At 42.5% G+C, this 25,481-nt stretch overlaps 1 long non-coding RNA gene across 1 annotated transcript in view; it reads right to left on the bottom strand.

Moving 5' to 3' along the window:
• Window positions 1-8,039: 8,039 nt before the first annotated feature.
• LOC113928820 overlaps window positions 8,040-25,481 on the bottom strand; it is a 35,587-nt gene continuing 18,145 nt past the window's right edge. Inside the window, exons 4-5 of the long non-coding RNA XR_003521977.1 lie at window positions 9,293-9,448; window positions 8,040-8,257 (exon numbers count right to left, since the gene is read on the bottom strand). This is a non-coding gene — a long non-coding RNA (uncharacterized LOC113928820). The remainder of the gene's footprint in view (window positions 8,258-9,292; window positions 9,449-25,481) is intronic.

A 25,481-nucleotide genomic window follows, 5' to 3' on the forward strand; every position in this document is an offset into this window, starting at 1 on the left:
TATTGTTTAGTCTCCATTACGTTTATTTTTACACTTAAATTCTATCACCAGGGAGGTGATAACTGTCCATTTGTCTTTTAAAATTGAGCTGTATAAAAAATCGAGTTAATTTAAGGAAAACATTAGGGAATAATGATAGGTGATATTTGAATACGTCAAAAAATGTGCAGGCAAGTTGCAAGTGATGGAAATTTGGACAAACTTGCTTTATTTCATTTAATCCTTCCAACAAATCTGTAAGATAGGTTTTATTGAACACATGGTATTTTTTCATTAAGTTTTTATTTTATTTCAATTAGTTAACATACAGTGTTATATTAGTTTTAGGTGTACAATACTGTGATTCAGCACTTACATACATCACTCAGTGCTCATCACAACAAGTGCATGTCTTAATCCCCATCACCTGTTTTACCCATCCCCCACCCACCTCCCTTCTGGTAACTGTCAGTTTATTCTCCACAGTTAAGAGTCTGTTTCTTGGTCTCTCTCTCTCTCTCTCTCTCTCTCTCATTTTTTCCCCTTTGCTACTTTGTTTTGTTTCTTAAATTCCACATGAGTGAAATCCTATGGTATTTGTCTTTCTCTGACTTATTTCGTTTAGCTTTATACACGCTAGCTCCATCCATGTCATTGAAAATGGCAAGATCTCATTCTTTTTGATGACTGAGTCGTATTCCATTATATATATATACCACATCTTCTCTATCCATTCATCTGTAGATGGACACTTGGGCTGCTTCCATATCTTGGCTATTGTAAATAATGCTGCTTATAAACATAGAGGTGCACGTATCCCTTTGAATTAGCGTTCTTGTATTCTTTGGGTAAATCCCTAGTAGCGCATTTGCTAGATCATAAGGTAGTTCTATTTTTAACTTTTTTAAAAAAGATTTTACATTTAAGTATTCTCTACAACCAACGTGGGGCTCGAACTTACAACCCTGAGATCGAGATGCATGTTCCACTGACTGAGCCAGCCAGGCACCCCTCTATTTTTAACTTTTTGAGGAACCGCCCTACTGTTTTCCATAGTAGCTGCAGCAATTTTCATTCCCACCAACAGTGCACGAGGGTTTCTTTTTCTCCACATCTTTGCCAACACCCGGTGTTTCTTGTGTTGTTAATTTTAGCCATTCTGACAGGTGGAGGTGATATCTCATTGTACTTTTGATTTGCATTTCCCTGATGGTAAGTGATGTTGAGCATCTTTTCATGTGTCTGTTGGCCATCTGGATGTCTTCTTTGGAGATATGTCTGTTCATGTCTTCTGCCCATTTTTTAATTGGATTATTTGTTTTTTGGGTGTTGAGTTGTAGAAGTTCTTTATATATTTTGGATACTAATCCTCTATCACATATGTCATTTACAAATATCTTCTCCCATTCCATAGGTTGCTTTTTAGTTTTGTTGATGAATGCATGTTAATGAAGAAGAAACTGAGGCTCCAGAGCTGTTTGTTCAAGATCACCCATAGGATATTTGCAGAACCAGAATTCATAGGTTGGTATGTTTGGCTGCAAAGCTTATGCTCATAACTGCAAAACAATACCACTTGTTTATTGGCCCATTGCAGCTTTTTGAGTGAAAGAAGGTAAGTGCTTGGAGGGAAACACCTCACATATGGCAATGTGATTAAGGAGGGCTAACACAGCTTGGTAGGGGAAAAATCATTTCTTTCATCAATCAGTAGACTTGTAGTGAATGTCTGCTGCCAGCCAATACACTTGGCACTGCATTACAATTTTTCTGGGAGTAACCAAAGACATTAGTTCCCAGACAAGAAAACAAAAATCAAACAAAGGAAAACAGAATACAAAAACAGGGAGATTTCTTTTTCCCATGGAGATCACCAAGTGCCTTGAGAATGAAATAAATATCAAAGGATCACCAAGACCCGTGTGCAGAAAAGCATACTGACCTTTTCCTCTGGATCATAATGGAAATATTAATGATCTTCTCTACAAAGGAACACTGCACCATGACTATATTTAAAGCATGGGACTTTAAAGGAAAAGGTAGGAGGTTCGCACATATCCAGTCTCTGAGTTTCTGAGTATGAGTGAGTTTCTTAGTGTTGGCAATGGTTCCCAGTAATTTTGCCAGAAAAGTCATTGCGGTCTTTTAAAGACTTTACCTAGGACTGCCAAGACAGAAAATTCAAACTGTAACAGGGACCAGAATCCATCTCATTCCTGCTTCGCCCACCCCCACCCCCAGCACATAGTGTCATCTATTATAAAAAGAGGTGATCTAAGAACTTAAACCTGCTGGTTAGCAACTGACCCTGTGAGGATGAACAATTCCTAAATTCCTAAAGGACTAGAACAGCAGCCAGGGAGGAAGGGAATCGAATGCTTCTCTGCAAACTCGGGCTCTTTAGGGGCCCCTCCATCAGTAGCTACACCCACAAGGCATCCACAGAAGTCCTGCATTAGCAACCAGGGGTTGCTCCCTCTGATCCTGGGAATCTTAGAGACCTTCTCCCTCATCAGCTGGATCAAAGAAACAGTAGAGTTTGCTCCTGAACAGAAGCCCTCTTTGTGTGGTCATTTTGAGAGTTTCCCTCTACTTTTTTTTTATGTGAAGTGTTCCCAACTTTTTGGGGGGAGCACCTGGAAACTTTTGGTGAAATAGTCCCTGAAAGTCGGTCTCTATCCTGCAGTATCTTCGTACTGACTGCCACTCTTCAGGGGCAGAATTTCCTCTGCCTAAGCCAACATGATTGTTTGGGTTTCTATCATACCATACTGTCCACTCGGTCGATAGATCCACACAGTTTAGCCAGAAGAACTTTTTGATATCCTCCAGAAAATGTTGGGAACCACCACATGATCACATTTATTCCCTTGATACCAGTTGAGGTAATATAGAATGACAAAAAATATGAAATAAGGCATCCGTCTAAATGATTTTGACATGTATTAATCCCAGTCATGCATACATTTTTAAAAATAAAGCATGTATGTCTGAGGCAGATGATTTATTCAGTCTGATGAACAAACAGATTCCCAGAAAAATGTCTCCCCAAGGAATCTCCAGTCTACAGATTGAAAACCATTCTATTAAGTTATGAACTCCTTGCTATGTTTTGCTCAGCTTCATTTAACCTGATGGCTAACTCAGTGCTAGCCCGCAGCAGGTGCTTAGATAGGGAACAGATATTTGGGGGGTGTTTTGTTTTAGCTAGCAATGGTGATGTTCACTGAGCCCTTACCATGTGCCAGGCACTGTTCTAAGCGCTGTACATGTATTAACTCATGTAGCCATCAAATGACCCTGGGGGGTAGATGTTGTTACCACCCATATTTTACAGATGACAAAATGGAGGCTCAGAGATCTTCAGTAATCTACTCAAGGCCATGCTGCAAAGAATTTTAAAAACCAGGATGCAAAGTAAGATTTTATCATTTTTCATGCCTTTCAACAGAACTTCAGAGTCCATGGCAATGGGAATTCAAGTGGACCTTGGGCACCACTGACCAACCATGCTACCAGAATGCTCTTTGGGCACGTCCACCCCATGAGACGAGGAATGAGTGCCCTTCAGGAAGAAGTCTCCAAGCTACCAAGAAACAGTTTCACAAACTTGTATCACAGTGTGATCTGAGCCTGATGTATTTCATACGGTAAATTCTCACTTGGTTTCTAAGGGATTATAGGAATGGATGATTGAATAAAGGAATATTCATTCCTGGAGGAAGACTTTAAGTAACATCAGTTACTTTTCTGGCTGGGAGGTTTGTGGCTACACTGTAAGCCCTTGCATGAAAGAAAGGTTAGGTCGGGGCTTTAGTTCTAGTGGTTGGAGAAAAAGAACCTAGGTGTAAAGGAGACAAAGACACAAGGCAGAGGGATGCAGGGAGGCAGGGAGGGAGGGAGGCAGGGGCTGACTGCATACAATTAGCTTGACTCCTCTGTCCCCTCAGTTCTGTGCACACAGAGTGCAGGCCCTGGGGAGCGGGGGGTGCTGCAAAGAGAAACAGGGCTGTGTCCTGCTGTCCAGGAGCTCGCGATGGATTAGAGCAGGTGAAACGTGCACATCAGTCAACACAATACAAGCTAAAATATGACCTGTGCTTAAAAAGCAAAACAAAACAGAACAGAACAGAACACAGACAAAGATTTGAACCAAGTGTTCTGGGAGCTCAGACAAGGGCCAGATGACTTCCAGCGAGGGGAAGCAGGAAATGCCAACTTCTGAACTAGCTGTGTTTTGATTAATAGAGATTAGAGGGGAAAGAACTTAACTTTCTGCAGAAGGGAAACTCTCTGGAGATGTGGCAGGGGCGGGCCCCAGGAGGAGAACTGGCAGTTCATTCTGGTTGATTAAACAGTAGTTACACACTCTGGCCAGCTCAGGGCTAATCTTTCCTTGGCGAGTACATTACTGTATTAAAAAAAAAAAAAAAGGAAAGGAAAGGAAAAAAAAAAGAAAAAGTTTTACGTGAATGCCCTGAGCAAAGACATGGGCTTTGTATCCGTCGTCACAGTCCTGTCCTCCACTGTTCACACACTCACAGCACCTGCTGTCTCTGTGGCTTTTAGGATGGGGACCTCTGCACTCAAGCAGGGGGTGTCTTGGGGCCTGTCGGGGAACTCGGTCAGCAATAGGCAGGCATTTTTAACTGGGAACGAAGGCAGGGAAGGAGTGGGGGGGACGATGTGTGTGGAGGGAGGTTGAATTTGATAGAAAAAAAAGCCACCTTTATTTTCATTGACCTCTCACTGAAATTTAGCATTTCCTTCCATTGTGAATGTGGGCAAAAAAAAAAAAAAAAAAACAACAAAAAAAAAACCCATAAGACTATTAGCAGGATGTGTTACTTCCTCACCAATAAAAGTCACAGATTATTTCCTTTCACGTTATGGCTGGAGACTTCTTAAACTATCGTTTATGCCCGTCAGTACTTTGAAATTACGGTGGTTAAGAAATTTATGCTAGATCTTGTTAGGTCATGAGTTAAAAAAGAAGAACATATACTACTATGTCACAAACTGTACAGGTATTTTGCTATCATTTCCATATAATTGGTTTCTTTTGTACTCCTGTGTGTTTTGTTTTATGCGTCTAAAAATGTTACTCTCAGAAGGCGTCCATAGGGGGCGCCTGGGTGGCTCAGTCGTTGGGCGTCTGCCTTCGGCTCAGGTCATGATCCCAGGATCCTGGGATCGAGCCCCGCGCTGGGCTCCCTGCTCGGCTGGAAGCCTGCTTCTCCCTCTCCCACTCCCCCTGCTTGTGTTCCCTCTCTCGCTGTCTCTCTGTGTGAAATAAATAAATAAAATCTTAAAAAAAAAAAAAAAAAAAGAAGGCGTCCATAGTTTTTACCAGACCACCAAAAGGATCCATAACACAAAAGAGGTTAAAAACCTTTGCTGAAGGTAGCTTGGGACCATATAGAAGAGAGATTTAAATATCTATTTTAGCAGTGTGAATTTAATCTTATAGGTAAATGGCAGCCACTGAAGGGTTTGGTTTTTAAAGTCAATTATTATTTTACTGAGAAGTAATTAATAATCTGATTATTAGCATACTATTTTAATTAATATTAATTAATCTGATTGTAGCGATTATTTTATGCTACAGTTTTTTAATCAGTTGGATTGAGATATAATTAAGTGCATCCCTTTTAAGCATACAGTTCAGTGAGTTTTGAAGCGTGTGTGTGTGAGATGCACACATGTAACTAGTACAATCAAGACGCAGTTTGGGTAGTAGAAAATAAAGTTCCAAAATTGTACATCTTATTTTCCCATCCTCAAAAATCCCTACTCTGGGCTCACAAGTGCACCAGCATTTCACTGAGGGCCCCAGAACCTGAGCTCTGATGAGGGAGAACAGCTCCCAAAGAAGTTCAGGAAGACAGTGGGATGGCATATTGAAAATCAGGGACTCGGGCATAGGTGAGCAACACGTGAACGGTCTAATACCAGTCTTCTGATAGCTACCTGTGCAATCAGTTCTGTAACCACTAGCAAGATCACAACTTTCTACTGGTTAAGAAAGGGCCAGAATCTCATCATCCATTCTTATCTGCTGATGGCATGCACGCGGCTAACCGTATTGGCATGTGGAGGGACGGTATTTGTTCTATCAGCCACAACTTAAGCTAGATCTTGTTGAAACTTCTAAAACCTACAGACACTCATCTAAAAACTTTGAAAAGTTTTACCCTCTGGGACTCTGGGAAATCATCCCAGTTTGGTTGGTCAGGTCCTACAAATATTTACCAAGATGGCATAAAACAAAAAAAATCATGTAATTATTTGCATGAGGAGTTGTCGCTTTAGCTGTAGTAACGTGAGTTTCCACCACCCCAAAATAATTCAGCCTTTTCCCTTTTGAAGACAGAGGGGCTAAGGAAAAAAAATCACTCACTTTGGAACAGCCCTTCTAATCTTCTTAAGGAATTTGGAAGTTATTATTGAAACCCTCCAAACATATCTTTAGGGGGTGAAATAAAATTGACCATTTTCTAGTAGGGTACATGTGGAGGTCTTTCTCTGACTATTACACAAGTCTTCAGTCATGTGCTTCCTTGTGTTCATGGAAGGCAAGCAGATTACACTCAATAAATACATTTCTTCTCATATAAAATTTCTGCAAGAATGTTCACAAGCCTTCCATTGCATAATAATGATGATGACAGAGATAAGTAATGTAATGATACAAGTGATTTTCTTCTCAATGTAAATGGTGCATCTTCTACTTTAATAATAATAATAGCTCTTGGGATGCCCCAGGGGGCTCAGCCAGTTAAGCATCTGCCTTCAGCTCAGGTCATGGTCCCAGGGTCCTAGGACCGAGCCCCGCATCGCATCGGGCTCCCTGCTCAGTGGGAAGTCTGCTTCTCCCTCTGCTTGCTGCTCCCCCTACTTGTGCTCTCTTTCTCTCTCCCTGACAAATAAATAAATAAAATCTTTGGGGAAAAAAAAAATAATAATAGCTCTCATTTATTGAATGCTGGCTGTGGTCCCACAATATGCAAGCTACTCTATTTATATATACATTCTCAATTCATCCACCTGACAATCCTAAAAGCAGTCTTAATATCCATATTTTTTATGGGTGAGAAAACAGATGCACAGAGCCTTAAGTGGGAGATCCACCTTCCGAGATTGCACTCCTTCCACTTCCTTACCCAATTCAACAATACATCCCTAGTTCTCTCACTTACTAGAGTCTGTTAACTGTGCTTCAAAATCTCCTTTTACAACAAGATTGAAAGGTCTGGACTAAGAACGATGGATTCTATTGTGCAAGGGAGAATTTCATCTTTCATAACTGGTGAGGGGTAAATCCAAGATTACGGGATAAGACCCCACCACCAAGCTCCCCAGGACTCCACGGGTCCATTCTTCCTCCCAAGACCTTTACTGTGAATTCCTTCACTACCTACTCTAGACTGAATGTTTGTGTCTCCCCCCACCCAGCCCCAGAACTCCTGGGTTGAAACCCAAATCCTCAATATGATTTGGAGATGGGGCCTTTATAAGGGTGGAACCCTATGTTGGGATTAGGGACCTTTTAAGGTCAGACACGAGAAAACTTGTTTCCTCTCTGCTATGTAAGGATACAAGGACAAGCCGGTCATCTACAAACCAGAAAGAATGTCCTCACCAGACCCCAGATCTGCTGGTGCCTTGATCTTGGACTTCTCAGTCTCCACAACCGTGAGAAATAAATATTTGTTCTTTGAACCACTCTTGTGATGGTTATGGCAGCCTGAGCTAAGAAATTTCTTTGACTCCCAGGGACTGACGACACAGCGATACAAATGCCCCTAAGGCGACACCTGATCATCTTTTCTTTTTTTCACTCTTATTAAGCTATTCTCATTAGTTTTCCTTCCTAAGAGCAAGTTTTCTAGATAATTTAACAAGAATTGCAGAGACTGGTCATAGGATCACTGCAGGGTCTGCTGATTAATTAGGCCACTGAACAGGCACATTCGTGAGATGTGATCGAAAGAAACTCGGGCTTTGCTCCCACTGTCCCTTTAAAATGTGTTTTATTTCCCCTTTCCCTTAACAAAATCCAGCCTGTTCTATGACTTTTCTGCCCACTCTTAGGAAACAGGCTGTCCTGGGTCACTTTATGTCACAAAACAGTTTTCATTTGATAATGAGCTGAGTCCCATGTAATACGCAGAACTCTTTCTGTGAGTCAATGGATCTTTTCACGGTCCAAGCAATGGTAGACTTCAAGGAGTGGAAGTGGCCATTTCTTTCTCTCTTCACCCACTAAACATGGCTCCTAGAACCCCGGGGTTGGAGGGAAGAAGGGAAAGGAGTCCAGAAAGTTCTTTCTTGACTCGTGTCCTTCCTTTGCACCATCTGGCAAGGCAGATGCCTAAAGCTGATTCTCCCATGAAGAATATTGTGGGTGCTTTAGAGGTGCTCTTGATGGGTCCCTCCCACTGCACTCTGCGGGACAAACCAGTTCTCAAGTGGTTCCTTGAACGTTTTGCATTTTGATCGGCCTCAATAGCCCCTTTGTTACCTGATAGCTATCCCATCTCAGAGCCTCGGTCGGAATCTCCTATTTAACAACCCGTAACATTAATCCTTTTATAGTATGGCTCATTGTCACTCTGGTGGGTCTGAGGTCAGAATGACATCCCTTTCAGCCAGCAGAACTATATATAAAAAACGTTGGTTGGCCCGTTGCAGTATCTGAAAATTTTCCTATGATTACTACCTTTCATTCAAAGTTTTGCCTTGACTTCAATTTGAAACGGGTTCTTTGGGTTATTTGAAACTGGTTATACTATTTCTGCCACAGACACACCTTCTTTTTTCAATTTGTTCCGGAGTTTGGTGCTTTTCAATAAACAGGCACTCAACTCTCGTCCTCCTGGGCCTAGACTTGAAATCAATTTTGTCTCTCCTCACTGATGGAAATTTTCACATGAGCTCATCAGATTTTATGTTTTTTTTTCTATGTAAAAATACAGAAAAGAGCATAAACTCTTAATTCCCAATCCCCAGAAGAAATGCATTCGAGCTGAAGATCATGCACCATTCTTAGCCAGTATCACCTGTGCATATTCGAGATTTACCGGGGCTACTGTGTTTTTAAATAAGAGCAGCATATGAATTCTTAAACGCTCCAATCCATTTTCCTGTCTCTTACCCTGCCCTCAAAATCATGTCAGAGACCACTGTGGCTAGTGCATCAACAGGGAAGTGACTGAGATGAGAAGGGTGTGGCATCTGGGATACAAAATTTAGGAAGGTGCTCACTCCAGTGGTTCTGCAAGCTCCGTGCCCTCCTAGGGGCCACACTCACCTTACTCTAGTCCTGTCTCTGTGTACTGGACCTGCATTTATTCAGTAATATTCCTGAGTACCTTCTGTGGGCCAAACACTGTTGTTGATGCTGGACATCCAGAAGAGGAGCAATTGGATAAAAGTTTCCACCCTTGATACTGGATAACAAGGAGTGCTATGGAGAAAATAAAGCAGAGAACGGGGATAAGGAAGTGCAGGGCGAAGCAGGGAGTATCATTTAAAATAGGGTCCTCAGGGGGCACCTGGGTGGCTCAGTCGGTTGAACCTCTGACTGGTGCTTTTGGCTCAGGTCATGATCTCCTGGGTCGTGGGATCACCGCCGGCATTGAGCTCCATGCTCATCCGGAAGTCTGCATGAGATTCTCGCCCTCTGCCCCTTCCCCCTACTCTCTTTCTCTCTTTCGAATAAATAAATCTTTAAAAAAAACAGGGTAGTCAGGGAAATCCTTACTGACAAGGTGGCATTTGAGCAAAGACTTGAAGGAGGCGACATGTTTTTGAACATTTGATGAACACTTTATGACTTTGTTGCCGACAGTTTATGATGAATAGATTTCCCATAAATATCTGGCCTCTCTTGACAAATCAGAAGATTTTGCAACATGGAGTCACATTGCCGGATGACAGAATCTACATGGAGCAAAGAGGCGCTGGCCACTTTAAACCAAGCCAGGGCCTTTATATTGGGCAAGAGCGCTGTGGTTCTTTGCGTCTCCATGTGCCTACCTTGCTCAATGGGTATCACCTATCTGTCCCCTGTAAACATTTGAGATTGCAAACTTTGGCTGGAATCCTTAAGAGAGACCTCACATGCTGCCACCCTCCCTCTACGCAGGAACTCAGAGGCTGAGCAGCTGTTCAAATGAGAAGCCAGCTCACTGGACCACAGGGAAGTCATTGCACTAGCGAGGCAAGGAAGGCCTTGACGCTGGACTCCAGAGAGGAATGCTGTTTACCTAGCTGTTTGAAGCGGGGCACACAGATACCCCTGGGCTGCTCTCTTGCGCAATGACTGATATTCCCAGAACTGTGTTAAAACCCTGCAAACCTAATCCTGACATGTTCTAACTTTTTTTTTTTTTTTTGAGCAAAAGAAAAAATATAAATTCTGGGGTGTGCCAGGCATCATTTTCTGCATCAGCAGCATTTCAAGACAACAAGCAGTCACAGGTCTTAGGGACCCTACCTACCTGCTGGCTTATGTCAAGGGCAGGAATTTTCTACCTGGGTGAGAGGCCCATACTTCTCACTGAAACTAACCTGAGGAAGAAATCTGAGGTGGCAGATAGCACCAGCAGAAGTGAGGTGATTACAGGGTGCCATTCCCAAAGTGCCAAGGGAGGCAAAGGCACGTTGCCGTGGCAACGAGCTCTCCTGATTTCTACAGTTTAGATGTATTTTGGTTTCTGCCTAAATCATAAAAAGATTTTAAACTGAAGCCAAGTAGGTGAGAACGAGTTAAGATTTCTCAACTTCGGGGTGCCTGAGTGGCTCAGTTGGTTAAATGTCTGACTCTTGGATTCGGCTCAGGTCATGATCTCAGGGTCATGAGATCAAGCCCTGAAATGGGCTCCGCGCTCAAGTACCCAGTCTGCTTGAGATTCTCTCTCTCTCTCTCTCTCTCTCCCCCTGTGTGCCTCCTCCAACTCATGCTCTCTCTCTCTCTCAAATAAAAAAATCTTTAAAAAAAAGAGATTTCTCAACCTCACCTTATACAAAAATCCCAACTATGAAATTGCACGAAACCAGTTTTGCTATAAAATGAACAGAGCTGGGAGCACTGTGACTTGAAGCAGATATGCCATGAATGTTTGACAAACAGTGTAGGAATCTGGATCTATTTCCATCCACTGACTCTTTACACTGGATTTAAAAACCTCAAACCCTGCCTGGTGTATGGAGTACATTCTGTCTCTGCATTATTTCATAATCAGTTGAAGAAAAAAAAAAAAGAAAGAGGAGAGCGTATTTTCAATCTTAACTCTGAGGGACTTACTGGAAAGCTGAACTTTGATGTTAGTAGAAATGAAAACCATAGGTTAAAACATCAGAACTATTTTTTAAAACAAGTTTGGAAATAAGTACTGGGCCATTCCTATAATGTGAATGCTAAACTCACTTGCACTGAAGGGAAATTCATTTTAGGGCAACTCTAAGAACATTTGTGAAATGGGAGAAATTTCTCTTTGGTGTGCAATATCTCGTCATTTTCCTTCACCTTTGGCAGGTTCTCTTCCCAGGTCACCACACATTTCCCATGATCATGCTCTCCCACACTTCTGCCCCCTGTATCAAAATATGGGCCATCAGGAAGACACAAGAAACTTCTTTTATCTTTTTTAAATAAGTTCTGGTTCTAAAGACTGCTTCCGATTTTAAGAGAATGAGGGAAAGAAGGTCAAGGGAAGAGAGACTTAGTCCCCTTTGCAAATTCTTATGACCGGTTTCTCCTCTTGAGCAAATTTTTCTAAGGATGCCAATCATTTTTACCAGGAAAGGTTTTTGTGGTTTTCTTTTGGAAGTCAAAGATCAAGTAGCAGCATCTGGCCTGCAGACTGTTCTGTTAACTCATACTTTCTTGTTACATCCATTAACAGTAGGGGAGCAAGGTGTTCTTGTGACATCCTGAATAAATGTATGCTTTAATTATGTAGTAGGCTTGGGCTTGCAAAGAAGAAACAAAAGAAACCCTATTTTATTTCATTTTTATCTTTTTTAAGATTTTTATTTTTAAGTCATCTCTATACCCAATGTGGGGCTCGAACTTATAACCCTGAAATAAAGAGTCACATGCTCTGCCGACTGAGCTAGCCAGGTGCCCCGATCAGAGTTCTTTTTAAGCTGTACGACTTTTCATTCTTTTTTTGTTTAACCTGAAAACAAGTTTGCAAAAACAAGTTTAAGGGCCCACGCACAGACCCTGAATACTAAAATCATATTAATTGCAGGAAAACTTAATTTTAGTGTAACCTTCCGCTTTAAGGAAGCCACATGTGAGAGAGGTTAACTTAGTTTAAAATATCCACTTAAGATGCAAATAAAGCCATTTAATGAGAAAAAAAAACGTTTAAGATTGAGGAAATAACTTTGCGGAAGAGTCTCCTTCCGATGCCCTTGAAGTCAGGACAATGACAATGGGGACTTCTACTTTTGCTGATGTTCACCCTGCTCACCTGTTTTCCTTCCATGAATCATGACTAAGGGGCAGCAGTGTCTTAGGATGGTCCAACGATAAATGACCAGGCCAACCCCTGTCTCCAAGGCTGCACATTATGTGAGAAACGACCACCTTTTCTCCACCTTCTATGACCACACCTCCCTCTCCTCCTCCCTCCATCCTCCAATCTTCCTGCAGAGAAGCTTCTCTCCTCCTGCTCCTGGTTCCATCCATTTCCTTTCTTCAACTCTTTCCTTTGAATATCGTCCCCACCTCCCGTCCCTTCCTTTCTGACCAAAAACCTGTGCACCTCTCCCCACTTCTGAAAAACCCTTCTTTACAATGTGCTGTCACCTCAAGGTACTACTGTCAAGTTCAGTCCCTACTCATCACCTTGAACAAATACTCTGAGGCTTCTCAAACACGATCACGCGTATGGATCACCTGGGGAATGGTGTTAGAACACAGTCTGATTCAGTAAGGGCTGAGAATGTGCATTTCTACTGAGCACCCAGGGGATGCCATGCTAGAGGACTCCCCAGTAACTTCCCTCTTGATTGTTCACTCCTCCCCTATCAGCCAATGTCCATCTCTTCCACCTCACTAAAATGGTTCCTAAATGTCACCACTGATCTTCTTATCCCCAAATCCAATCTTTATCCTCAACTTCTTTAATGTGGTCACAAAGTCATTTATCACCATTGGTCGTCTACCGCACTTAACATCTTCTTCTCTTGGGTTCGCTGACACCACATTTTTTTTCGCTCTTCCTCCACAGACAACTCCAGTTTCCTTCGTACCTCTTCCTCCTTTTGCCACCTGAAGGAACCACCTAGATGACGACCCTCAAATTCAGTATTAATTCTTTGGGTTATCTTCATCTCTGTCCTCTCCCTCAGGAATTTATCCAATGTCATGGCTTCAATATGCATTATTCAAATGTTTATTTCCAAAGGGAACTTTTCTCCAGTGTACATTCCATTAGTTACATCCACCTGGACAAGCTGCTCACATCTGGAACTTAAGTTTGAAAGCAAACCTAAGACCTAACTAATTTCTTCGCCTACTTCTTTTCTCTATGAATGGTGTCATCATGACTCCAGTAGTCGTATGGGCTCTTGAGTTATCCTTGGTTTCTTCTGGCCCTTCCTATCCCAGCACTAAACTCTGAGAAGGACAGGAAAGGGGGCTCGCAGGATCCAGCGGCGAGTGAGTTGTTAGTACTGTGAGATTTGTTGACCAAATATCCAGCTACAATCTAGTGACACTTTTATGTCCTGGTGATATTCTAGATGTACCTCTCAGCTAACCCACTAGCTTAAACTCCTGCCTGTTCTTCACCTCCCCCTTCTCTTCCTCCTCTTTCAATTTTCATATGCATCGACACCTCGCATTTCCTTTTGATTCCTTTCTTCATATTTTTCTCTTTCTCTCTCCTTTAAAAAAAGATTTTATTTATTCACTTGAGAGAGAGAGCACAAGCAGGCAGAGGGGCAGAAGGAGAAGAAGCAGACTCCCCGCTGAGCAGGGAGCCCGATGCAGGACTCGATCCCAGGACCCTGAGATCATGACCTGAGCCGAAGACAGACACCCAACCTACTGAGCCACGCAGGCGCCCCTCTCTTCATTGGTGATCAAGCATGCTTTTTAAAAAGAATCACTTTCCCTCTCTCGATCGGCGCTCATTTATTGAGCAATACCTATCTCCTCCTATCCATCCCTCATATATTTTTCTATCTCATATTATATCCCATCACCACACTCAATTCTTTCACCCTGATTAATCTTAAAAGAGTCCCAAGAGAACAAAGACCACTCCTATGCTATTCATTATTTTATCTTGTATCTTGCCCCAGAAAGAGACAAATATATACAAGACAAGGACTCTGCCCTCAAGTTCTCTGTAATTTCATAAGGGAGAAAAATACACAAATCACTATAATGTAAAGTAGGGTGTAGGGGCGCCTGGGTGGCTCAGTCGTTAAGCATCTGCCTTCGGCTCAGGTCATGATCCCGGGGTCCTGGGATCGAGTCCCGCATCCGGTTCCCTGCTCGGCGGGAAGCCTGCCTCTCTCTCTATCACTCCCCCTGCTTGTGTGCCCTCTCTCACTGTGTCTCTCTCTGTCTCTGTCAAATAAATAAATAAAAATCTTTAAAAAAATAAAAAATAAAAATAGATTTTAAAAAAAATCTAAAATTCCTTATCTAACAGATTGCAAAAATATTTAAGAATCACCTTATCCACCGACAGTAAGCATACATCTAGGAAAATGAGCCTACATACAGAATTAGTTGGAAAATAGTTACTACCATTTTTGTGAAGGGGCTTTGGTAATTTGTACCACAAAGCCTTCAAAATGGACATATTCTATGACCCAGCAATCGTTACTTCTAGGAATGTATCCTAAAAAATTATTAGACAAAATATACATCAATATATGTGCAAAACATTTATTATGAAAAACTGAAATAATCTGTTCAATCACAGAAGAGTTCATATTATGATCCAATCAAATAGTAGAATATCATGCTGCTATGAAAAAGTCAGTATCTGGAAATGTCTTGTTGCCATAGAAAGGTATTTAAGATATGCTAAGTGAAACTTGTATATACAATTTGTATAATATATATAACTTGTATAACAATTTAAAAAAAAACACATCACCCAACACAATAGGTTGTATAATAACTTCCTTTAAAGTTATAGCCATATATATATATGTGGACATATACATATGTATGTACTGATATATATTCATACATAGGTATTAATATATACATATGCATTGAAAGAGAAAGAGAGAGAGAACGCCAAATAGTAGCTAAGCCCCCCACTGGGGTTGAACTGGCTTTGGACCTAGTGACAATGGATTAGATTAATACTAACGCCAAGGCCTTTGAGAGTTTGACTCCTTCCCAGAGGTTCACTTCATCCTTCCATCTGCCTCTGACCCTCTGTACCCATGGGTAGTGGTCTTGTTTCACCTCATAGGACTCCAGTATGACACTTACCCCTTCACAATAACTCCAGTCCCCGTAAGTCTTTCATGAGTTTTTGTGGACTTTATTCAAGGCTTCAGGGGCACTGCGGTGAGCCCTTAGATTCCCTGAGCCTTTTTCCTGCCTGATTCCCAGGAAGCCTTGGTGCGGGCCCACATGCAGCCCCATGAGGAAGGGAACAGAGTAAGATGTCTTCATCATGAGATACGTGTGTGCTTAGGTATGCATGTGTATATGTATATGTATATATAAATGGCATATAATATACAGCATATTACACATTCCATATGATATATTATATGTTATAGTATAGATATATCCTGGCTCCCTGAATATTGAAAAATCTAGGAAGATATTCTTCAGAAGTTAACAGTGGCTATCTCTACATAGTGGAAACTCCAATGACTTTTATATAATTCTTCATTTTCTGAATTTTTTGGAATTTTTACAAGTGTGTACTACTGTTATAATAAAAAAAAAATTAAGTCCTTTTTTTTTTTAATTTTCAAGGATAGAGGCATAATACTGATAACAAAGCAATAGTCCTCTGGGCTGGTTCACACCTGATCTGCAGAAGCCCAGTCCCTTCAAGTTCATCCCACACTGAGGAGTCTGCAGGGGATGTCCCACGTGTGCCCTGAAACCACCCTCTCAGCGACCACGGGGGTCTCCCATTTGCCACCTCTCCTGCGGCGATGTCCCCTGCCAGAACCCCAGTGGGGAGCCCTCCTCACGTGGTCCTCAGAGAACGCTGCCCTACCGCTGGTGGGTGCCTGCCAGCATCTCAGCCAAGGGACTGCAGGTCTCAGGAGGCCACCATCCCCTCTCTTTGCCCAAATTGACCTTCCTCTATGAACATTCCCTTTGCACAGAGGACACTGCTACCTTCCAGAGCTGGGAGTGACCTCTTTTCCCCTTTCTCTACCTCTGATAGAAAGGAAATGAAAAATAAATAAACAGGGTTTCATGTCCAAAGCTGTCCTGTAGTGTTCCCTCCTCCTCATGTGAAAGAGAACAAAAGATCCCTGTATTCGGCCTTCCTGGAAATCTCACTGCAAGGCCCTTCAGGAGGCCACCCAAAGCGAAGGGACTGGCGGGCCACCCACACAGAAAGGAAAGAAGCCTGTTTGACTCCCAGGCAGCTTTCTGGGTGGAGTGGTGGGGGGCCAGACGGAAGTACCCCCAGTAAGCACCCCAAACAGACTTATGACAACTGTCCTGACGGGTCCAGTCCATCGGAGGAAATGTGCCAGTATGCCCTGTTGTCCCTAGAACCCAACTTTGCTGTGGAAGGGTCAACCCCTTACAGCTGGGCCCTGTGGAGGGTCCCCAGGCAGAGGAGCACTACCAAGGTCATACATGCTGGCCTCCTCTCACGGTCTCCCCATGACCTAACCTCAGAATGGTGAATGCAAATATCTGGGCTCAAGTCTCAGGCCAGTGTAACTAAAGAACCAGTGTGTCACCAAACAAAAGCATAGGGGTGCCTGGGTGGCTCAGTTGGCTAAGCGTCTGCCTTTGGCTCAGGTCATGATCCCAGGGTCCTGGGATCGAGTCTCACCTTGGGAGGCTTCTTGCTCAGCAAGGAGTCTGCTTCTCCCTCTCCCTCTGCCCCTCTGCATGCTTGTGCTCTCTCTCCCTCTCCCACCCTCTCTCTCTCTTTCAAATAGAAAAATCTTAAAAAAATAAAAGAAGCATAGAACACCAGTACCTACCACAAATTGGCCACCACAGGCTGGATCTGGCTGTACGCTTTGTTTGAACCACTCTTTATTGGCCTGCTTGGGTTCGAAATTTTGCTTATACTAGTGACCAATACTTAAAAATCAGGAGAATTACAGAGAAATGAATACATAGCCCCCCCACAAAAACTGGTGCATGAATATTCACAGCAGCTTTATTTGTCATTGCCAAAACCGGAAACAACCCAGATGTCCATCGCCAGGTGAATGGATACACAAATGGTGGCATATTCATCCTAGAAAGCACTACTTGACAATTTTTTAAAAAATGAATTATATACACATCATGATTGACTCTCAAGGTCATTATGCTAAGCGCAAGAGGTCAGAAAAAAAAGCATATACTGCATGATTCCATTTGTATAATGTTCTAGAAAATGCAAGCCAGTGTATGGACAGAAAGCAGATCGGTGGCTCAAGGATGTTGGGATGGGAGGAAAGCACTGCGAGGTGCACAAGAAAACTTTTGGGGGCTTGAAAATGTTCTGTTTCTGGGGCGCCTGGGTGGTTTATTTGTTAAGCATCTGCCTTCGGCTCAGGTCATGATCCCGGAGTCCTGGGATCGAGCTCCGCATCTGGCTCCCCGCTCCGCGGGAAGCCTGCTTCTCCCTCTGCCCACGCCCCCCTGCTTGTGATCCCTCTCTCACTGTGTCTCTCTCTGTCAAATAAATAAATAAAATTAAAAAAAAAAAGAAAATGTTCTGTTTCTTAATTGTGGTGATGGTTGTATACATACATCAAAACCCGCGGAGGGGTACCTGGCTGGCTCAGTCAGTGGAACATGCAAATCTTGCTCTTGGGGGTGTAAGTTTGAGTCCCACGTTGGGTGTAGAGATTACTTAAAAATTAACTCTTCAAAAAAAAAAAACCACCCTCGTCAAACTGAACACTTAAGTAAATGCACTTTACTATACATAAAGTATACTTCGATAAAATACAAAAATTAAAAATTGGGAACATGTATATACGACTTGAGATACTGAGCTTTTCCTGAAAATCAAAATGTCTGGCATCATTGGAACTGGATTTGCATGTGCCCCAAATGGGTCGCAGCTGCCCTTCAGAAAGGGCACACCCTTTCTGCTTTGCTGCAGGTTTCCCACTTACTATTCTTTACCCAACACTCATAATGTGTTTCTTGTCATTCCCTTAACACTTGTCTGTCTGCTGAGAACCTAATGCAGGACAGACCTCAAACAGACCTCATTCTAGGTACTGGAGATAAAGCAGGGATTCAACAGGCAAAAAAAAAAAAAAAATGCCTAACCATTATAAAGTTATGTGAAGTTTCCGTTTTAGTGGGGTTGGAGAGAGACAGATATCAAATGTAATAAGTAAAATATATGGTTTATTGGATGAGATAAGTACTAAGTAAAAAGATTAAATCCAGGAAGAAATAAAGAGCTGTCCAGGGCTAAAGTGTTAACTCTGGAGCCAGGGAAGCCCTCACTCAGAGGAGACTTTGGGAGGGAACCTGAAAGGGTAAGGGTAAGCCATACATACATCCCCGTGAAGAGCATTCTAGCCACAGGCAACAGCCCAGGGGAGATTCCGTGCAGGGGAGGTTACCCTGAGTCTTCAACAAAAAGCAATTTTGGTTTGGAGCAGAACACATAAAACAAGAGATCAGAGAGATACTACGGAAGAAGTAGTGTAGGGTCTTATAGATTATTGACAGGAATCTGGCATTTACTTGGGTGACACAGGAAGTCTCTGTAGAGTTTTGTCAATGATAATCAGGCTGGAGTTACTGGTTTTATTACGGGAGAGCTAAGAAGGAAGGGAAATATTTTTTATAACCATGTCATCACCATGGCACCTGTAGCCCCTGAGTTTGCAATTCCTGTCATACAGTTTTTCTTATTATCATAATATAGTACAAAATGACCTGGTTTCCTCCACCCTGATAAGCGAAATCAGTCACATTGACTAACCTTCAGGAATATGCCACCTTGGGTGGCCTCCTGACCCTAACCTGTGGGGCTTCCCCCACATTACTGGTTCTCTCCTGCCTTATGCCACACCCTTCCCTCTTTCTTCTCATCCCGTAGGCTCTTCCTCAATCCCCTTCACCTGTGGAGACTCCCTCCAGGCACGTAATCTATGCTCTCAATCTGGAAATGCCTTACTCCAGAATGCTCATCACTGCAACAAGATTTATCATCCCTTCACAAGGAATTTACAACATTCTGAAATTTACTCAGCAACCATACCTCACAGGTAAACTCTGTAAATGGAGCCCATATTAGAAATGAGCTCTGAGATTAGAGAAGGCAGTTTTGTAGTCGGGGCACAGGGATACAAGAGCACCTGGCTTCCAGGGGTCCCAAACAGACCAGGTTTGGCTACCGGCCGGTGACAAAAGCCAACAGCAGAGACGGAGTGGTGGTGAAACAAGAAACGGATTTATTTCAGTGAGGCCAACACCGGGAAGACAGTGGACTAACATCTAAAGACTACCTCCCACGTGCAGAAAATACTTCCAGGTTTGTTTAAGGAAAATGGGGGACAAAGGTGGGTGGATATGATGCGGGATTTTTTTCTCCATCAGTGCTCACAGTTCTTGGTCACGCCCCTTCTAAGAATGAAGAGGTGGACCAGACCGAGTGGTGGGCAGCAAAGCAAGGTTTATTGAGCGATTTATTGAGGGATAGCAATGTGATGGTACAAAGTTCCCAAGGACGGAGGGGACCCAAAAGGGTTGCCCCAGAGTTTCCAAATCTAGGAGTTTTTATGGGCTTGTTGGCAGGCTGTTTTAATCTGATTAACCCTCCCAAGCGCCTGTCACCCAATCAGGTTTTTGTCACCTATCACAGGGGAAAGAGTGGAGGGCTCCTTCTAGGGTGGTGTAAAATCCTTTTAAGGGTGGTTTTCTCTTGGGGGGGGCACCTTGTCCCTGCCCGCCTGCCTTCTAATTATCCTTCATCAGATACATGCAGGTAGGCAGTGAAGATCAAATTGGTCACTGTCTTGGGGTCAATCACATGAGGTCTTGCTGGCTCAGGGGCTAACTTCCCTTCCTATCAGCAGATGCTTTGCCCTCACAGTCTTCCAGCTGAGCCAAGAGACGAGCTGGAAAAAAGAACCCAACTAGAAAGCTTGAGATCAAAATGGAAGCAACTAAAGTCCTCTTTCGGTTTCACTTCTAAACCCAAAGCAAACTTTTTTGAAATTATTTCACCTATTAGGAAAAAAGTCAATATTCACTCAGGAGGTAAGACTTCACCTATGATTTGGGGAAAAAAAGAAATATGGCCATAAGTAATCTGGCAGAATGCAATTTGAAAAGGCAAATTAGACCAAGGTAAGTCAGTCCATCTAAATTTTCCCTTAAATTAATATCCCCAGTCACAATGACATCTCAAATGTATGTGAATATTTGGTGGAACCAGTTGATGCAGGGATCTAGAGTTCTACCATGGTAATAGAACTTTGAGGAGCTCAGAGTGCCTTCAAAATATTTGGACTCTGTGGGTGCATGAAATGAATTAACAGATTATGGCTAGAAGACAGAGTGGACACAATTCTTCCTATTCCTTCCTCTAGGTATAGCTAGATCCCTGTGATGAAGGATAGTTGGAAGAAAGGCAGGCAGGGACAAGGGCCCCCCACCCTAAAAGGAAGCCACCCTTAAAAGAATTTCACACCACCCTGGAAAGAGCCCTCCACCCCTTCCCATGTAATAGGTACATCATGGAGGGTTAATCAGATTAAAACAGCCTGCCAACAAGCCCATAAAAATCCCTAGACTTAGAAACTCCAGTGGCAACCCCCTTGAGTCCCCTCCCTCTTCAGAACCTTTGTACTTTCACTCAATAAACTTTGCTTTGCTGCCCACCACTCTTCGTCTGGTCTACCTCTTCCTTCTTCAAAGCAATGTGACCAAGAACTGTGGGCACCAAAGGAAGAGAAATCCTGTAATACCTGTACATTGTAGATAAAACAAACATAAGAATACTTGAAAAGAGGGGTGTCTGGGTGGCTCAGTCAGTTAAGCATCTGCCTTTGGCTCAGGTCATGATTCTTGGGTCCTGGGATTGAGCCCTGCGTCAGGCTGTATGCTCAGTGGGGAGTCTGCTTCTCCCTCTCCCTCTGCCTCTCCCCCCCCCCACTTATACTCTCTCTCTCTCTCTTTCTCTCAAATAAATAAAGTCCTAAGGAAAAAGAATACTTGGATAGATTGAGAGAAGAAGACAGATCAGCTAGAGACCTAGAAACCTTAGAAACAACATGGAAGTCAATTCTCTGGATTTTCTTTCACCTTACATATTCTGAACTGGATGCCGGAGAAGCCTGGAACCAGAAACATTGATAGGCACAGACAAAAAAGAGAGAGAGAGAGAGAGAGAAAAGTCCAGAGAAATCCTCTTTTCCCCAGCCAAAGGACTGTGAAAGGGCCAGGCCAGCAAGATGGAAAGTTTTTGACAACCACCCAACTCCAGCCAAATGCCATGAAGAAAACTGGAGTCCCACCCTCCTCTGGTCAGCAAAGATCAGGTGGGGAGCCTAAGACTTCCATCCTCACCCAGCTGTAATGAGGTGCCTGCCCTCTCCCTCTCCTGAGGATATCAAAAGAGGCTGAATTGAGAACCTAGATCTCTAACCCTACCCAGCTCTTCCCCCCTTTTCCTGCTGGTATGATGGGTGGTAAACCCCCTTGCCCTACTGGTGTGATGTCAGGGGAGGCATGCCAAAGCAGAAGACTTAAATAAGATCCAGATTCTCATAATATACAAAATGTCCAAAACACCCAATAAGAAAATGACTCTTCCTACCAAAATAAGGAAAATCTCAACTTGAATGAGAAAAAGCAATAAACACATGCCAAGACTGAGATGACACCAATGTTGCTTGAATTATATGACAAGGATTTTAAAACAGCTATCATAACATTGTGTTGATGAGATTTATAAACATAGTTGAAACAAATGGAAAAAAGAGAAAGTCTCGGGGGAAAAAGATACAAAGAAAAACCAAAGAAATATTTTAAATACAAATACAATAACTAAAATTAAAAACTCAATGAATGGGCTCAATAGCACAATGAAGAGGAAAGAGGAAAGAATTAGTAAACTTGAAGATGGAACAATGGAATTACCCAGTGTGCTGTGCAGAGAGAATATAAACCAAAAAAAGGAAAAGAAAAGAATAAAGCCTCAGGGCCCTATGTGACCACAACAAAACTGGGTCAACATTTGGGTCACTGGAGTTCTAGAAGGAGAGGGAAGAAAGGATGGGAACAAAAAACATTTGAAGGAATAATGGCTGAAAATTTCTCCAACTTTGTCAAGAGAGATCTGTATCTACGTGGACCATTCAAGAAGCTACATGAATTCCAAATAGGATAAACCTAAAGAAAACCCCAACAAGACATCATAATCAAACTTCTGAAACCTGAAGACAAGGGGAAATCTTGAAATCAACCAGAAAGAAACAACACCTCACCAATAAAAGAAACACGAGTTGACTGATATGAGATCTTGCATCAGGACCATGGAGGCATGAAAGAAGTGGCTAATATTTCCCAAGTGCTAAAAGAACTGTCAACCCAGAATCCTACACTCAGAAAAATATCCTTCAGAAATGATGGGGAAATCAAGACATTCTCAGATGAAGGAAAATGAGGAGGATTTGTTACCAACAAAACTACCCTTAACAGGAACCCTCCTACACTGTTGGTGGGAATGCAAGCTGGTACAGCCACTCTGGAAAACAGTATGGAGGTTCCTCAAAAAGTTGAAAATAGAGCAACCGTACAACCCAGCAATTGCACTACTGGGTATTTACCCTAAAGATACAAATGTAGTGATCCAAAGGGGTACATACACCCCAATGTTTATAACAGCAATGTCCACAATAGCCAAACTATGGAAAGAGCCCAGATGTCCATCAACAGATGAATGGATAAAGAAGATGTGATATATATATATATATATATATATACATATACACACACACACACACACATATACACAATGGAATATTATGCAGCCATCAAAAAACCCCAAATCTTGCCATTTGCAATGACGTGGATGGAACTCGAGGGTATTATGCTAAGTGAAATAAGTCAATCAGAGAAAGACATGTATCATATGACCTCACTGATATGAGGAATTCTCAATCCCAGGAAACAAACTGAGGGCTGTTGGAGTGGTGGGGGGTGGGAGGTATGGGGTGGCTGGGTGATAGACATCGGGGAGGGTATGTGCTATGGTGAGCGCTGTGAATTGTGTAAGACTGTCGAATCACAGGCCTTAGAAACTAGAGCAGTAATTAGTCAGGGAGGGTTTACAACTAACTAAAGCTATGATATAATATTCAGCACTTCCTCAAATCAAGGCTTTCCAAATATTTCAGAATTAAATTAAGCCTGTTTTTTTTTTCTACCCTACCTCTGCTCTTTAACCAAATGTATGGAAGATATTATAATGTTACCAGGAAGAGGTACATTGTGGTTGGAAAGGAATGAAAGAATCTGACCTAAATCCATCTGCAGCACAAAACTTTTCTTTCCTTTTCTTCTGTTATCCCTGAGGTTTGTGAGCTAATTCTTGAAGACTCGTTTCACATAAAAGGGAATTATATCTATCTTGAGGATTCAACAAGTTTGGTAAATGTGAATGTGTCTAACATAGAGCAAAGTAAACAGTAGGTATTAATATTAGTTTGCCTTTTGGGGCACCTGGGTGGCACAGTAGGTTAAGCGTCCAACTCTTGGTTTTGGCTCAGGTCATGATCTCAGGGTTGTGAGATCGAGCCTCACTTTGGGCTCCAACTCAGCACAAAGTCTGCTTGAGATTCTCTCTCTCCCCCTCCTCCTGCGCCTCCCCCTGCTCTCTCGCTCACTCTCAAATAAATAAATCTTAAAAAAAGATATTAGTTTGCCTTCTTCCATCTCAGTTTTCTATTGGGCAGACAAATCTAGAAATATTTGGAATGAAATATGACTATATTTTCATATTTTATTTTTAATTTTTGGGTGAACCTAAGTATAATTCCGATGCATAGATCACTTGGAAAAGGAACTAGCATATACTGTTTCGTCATGCTGATGCGATCACTCATCTGTAAGGTGACCATTTAATCTATGATCCTATGTGGAACAATTTTGAGAATGAAAGAGGACACTATTAATATATTTCTCCAGAGCATCAGGACTGTCATGGAAAAATCAGGATGTATAGTCATGGATCAGAAATTGAGCTGTCACCCAAGAGCTAAATCACAAAGGCATCAGAGTAGCTGAGACAAAGAGCCCAAAACGAAGACTCCCCAAATTCACTCAAGGTCATGCATTTACAGGAAAATGCCAGTGTTTTTCAGCAGAGCCCATTTACTCTTTGGAATGTGATTTGTTTGTTTTGAATTATTAAGAGATGATTTTAAATAAAATATCTTTACCATGAAAAATAGTAATGTACAATACTGGGATTTGAAGACAGTCCAAAAACGCCACCCTTCTTCTCCTTGAGTTTTGAAGTAAGATTACAAACAACAACCACCACCAGATGTGAGATCCCAACATCACCTTTATCACTGATAAAACAGACGCTGAAGGGGGCTTTATCTGTGGAGAAGCAAGCTTCCTGATCTTAGAAGCAGAATGAGACAGCCCCTCTCCCAACAGCACCAGATAGGGCTGTCCTCTGCTCATGGAAGAGGAAGGCACATGTTCTCTTTTGGCAGCTCACCCTCAGGAGGAAGGGAAAAAGAATCTTCTACCCTATCCATGCTCATTTTCTCCTTCCAAACTCATGGGTCTGATGAGTGAGGGAGTGGAGAGTTACCTAATTAATATCCTTCACATGGAAGGAAACATCAGGAGCGTTTCCTAAACATATTCTCTAGTTTTGGGTTCTATTACCATGAATCCTGGGGTGCAGCCACCTCCTTGGGGGGAAACGGCAGCAGTCTGCCCATAGAGTCCCACGAGTGGTAAATGAGCACCTCAATACCAAAGGGGAAGCCCTTTGAAGAGCACGCTGGGACCACCTACCGGCAGTTTTGACTTAGCCTCCAGAAAGCTCATAAATGCGTCGGAACAATACATCAGGTAGATGGAGGCTGAGGCCACTTTCCACCCAATTATACCAGTTAACTCCCCGTTCTGTTTCCCATCACAAATTCTGAGCAGCCTCATTGTCCAACATAGAGTGTTAGCAGTTCACAATGACAGCAAATGACATTAGTATAATCCAACAGAAAATGGTTAACATAGTCATATGAATATAAATTCCCTTCCATAACAGTTCTCAAGGAGCAACTGAGGTCTACAAACTAAGCCTTGC

Source organism: Zalophus californianus, chromosome 5, assembly GCF_009762305.2.
Source record: "Zalophus californianus isolate mZalCal1 chromosome 5, mZalCal1.pri.v2, whole genome shotgun sequence".
Classification (NCBI taxonomy): Eukaryota; Metazoa; Chordata; class Mammalia; order Carnivora; family Otariidae; genus Zalophus; species Zalophus californianus.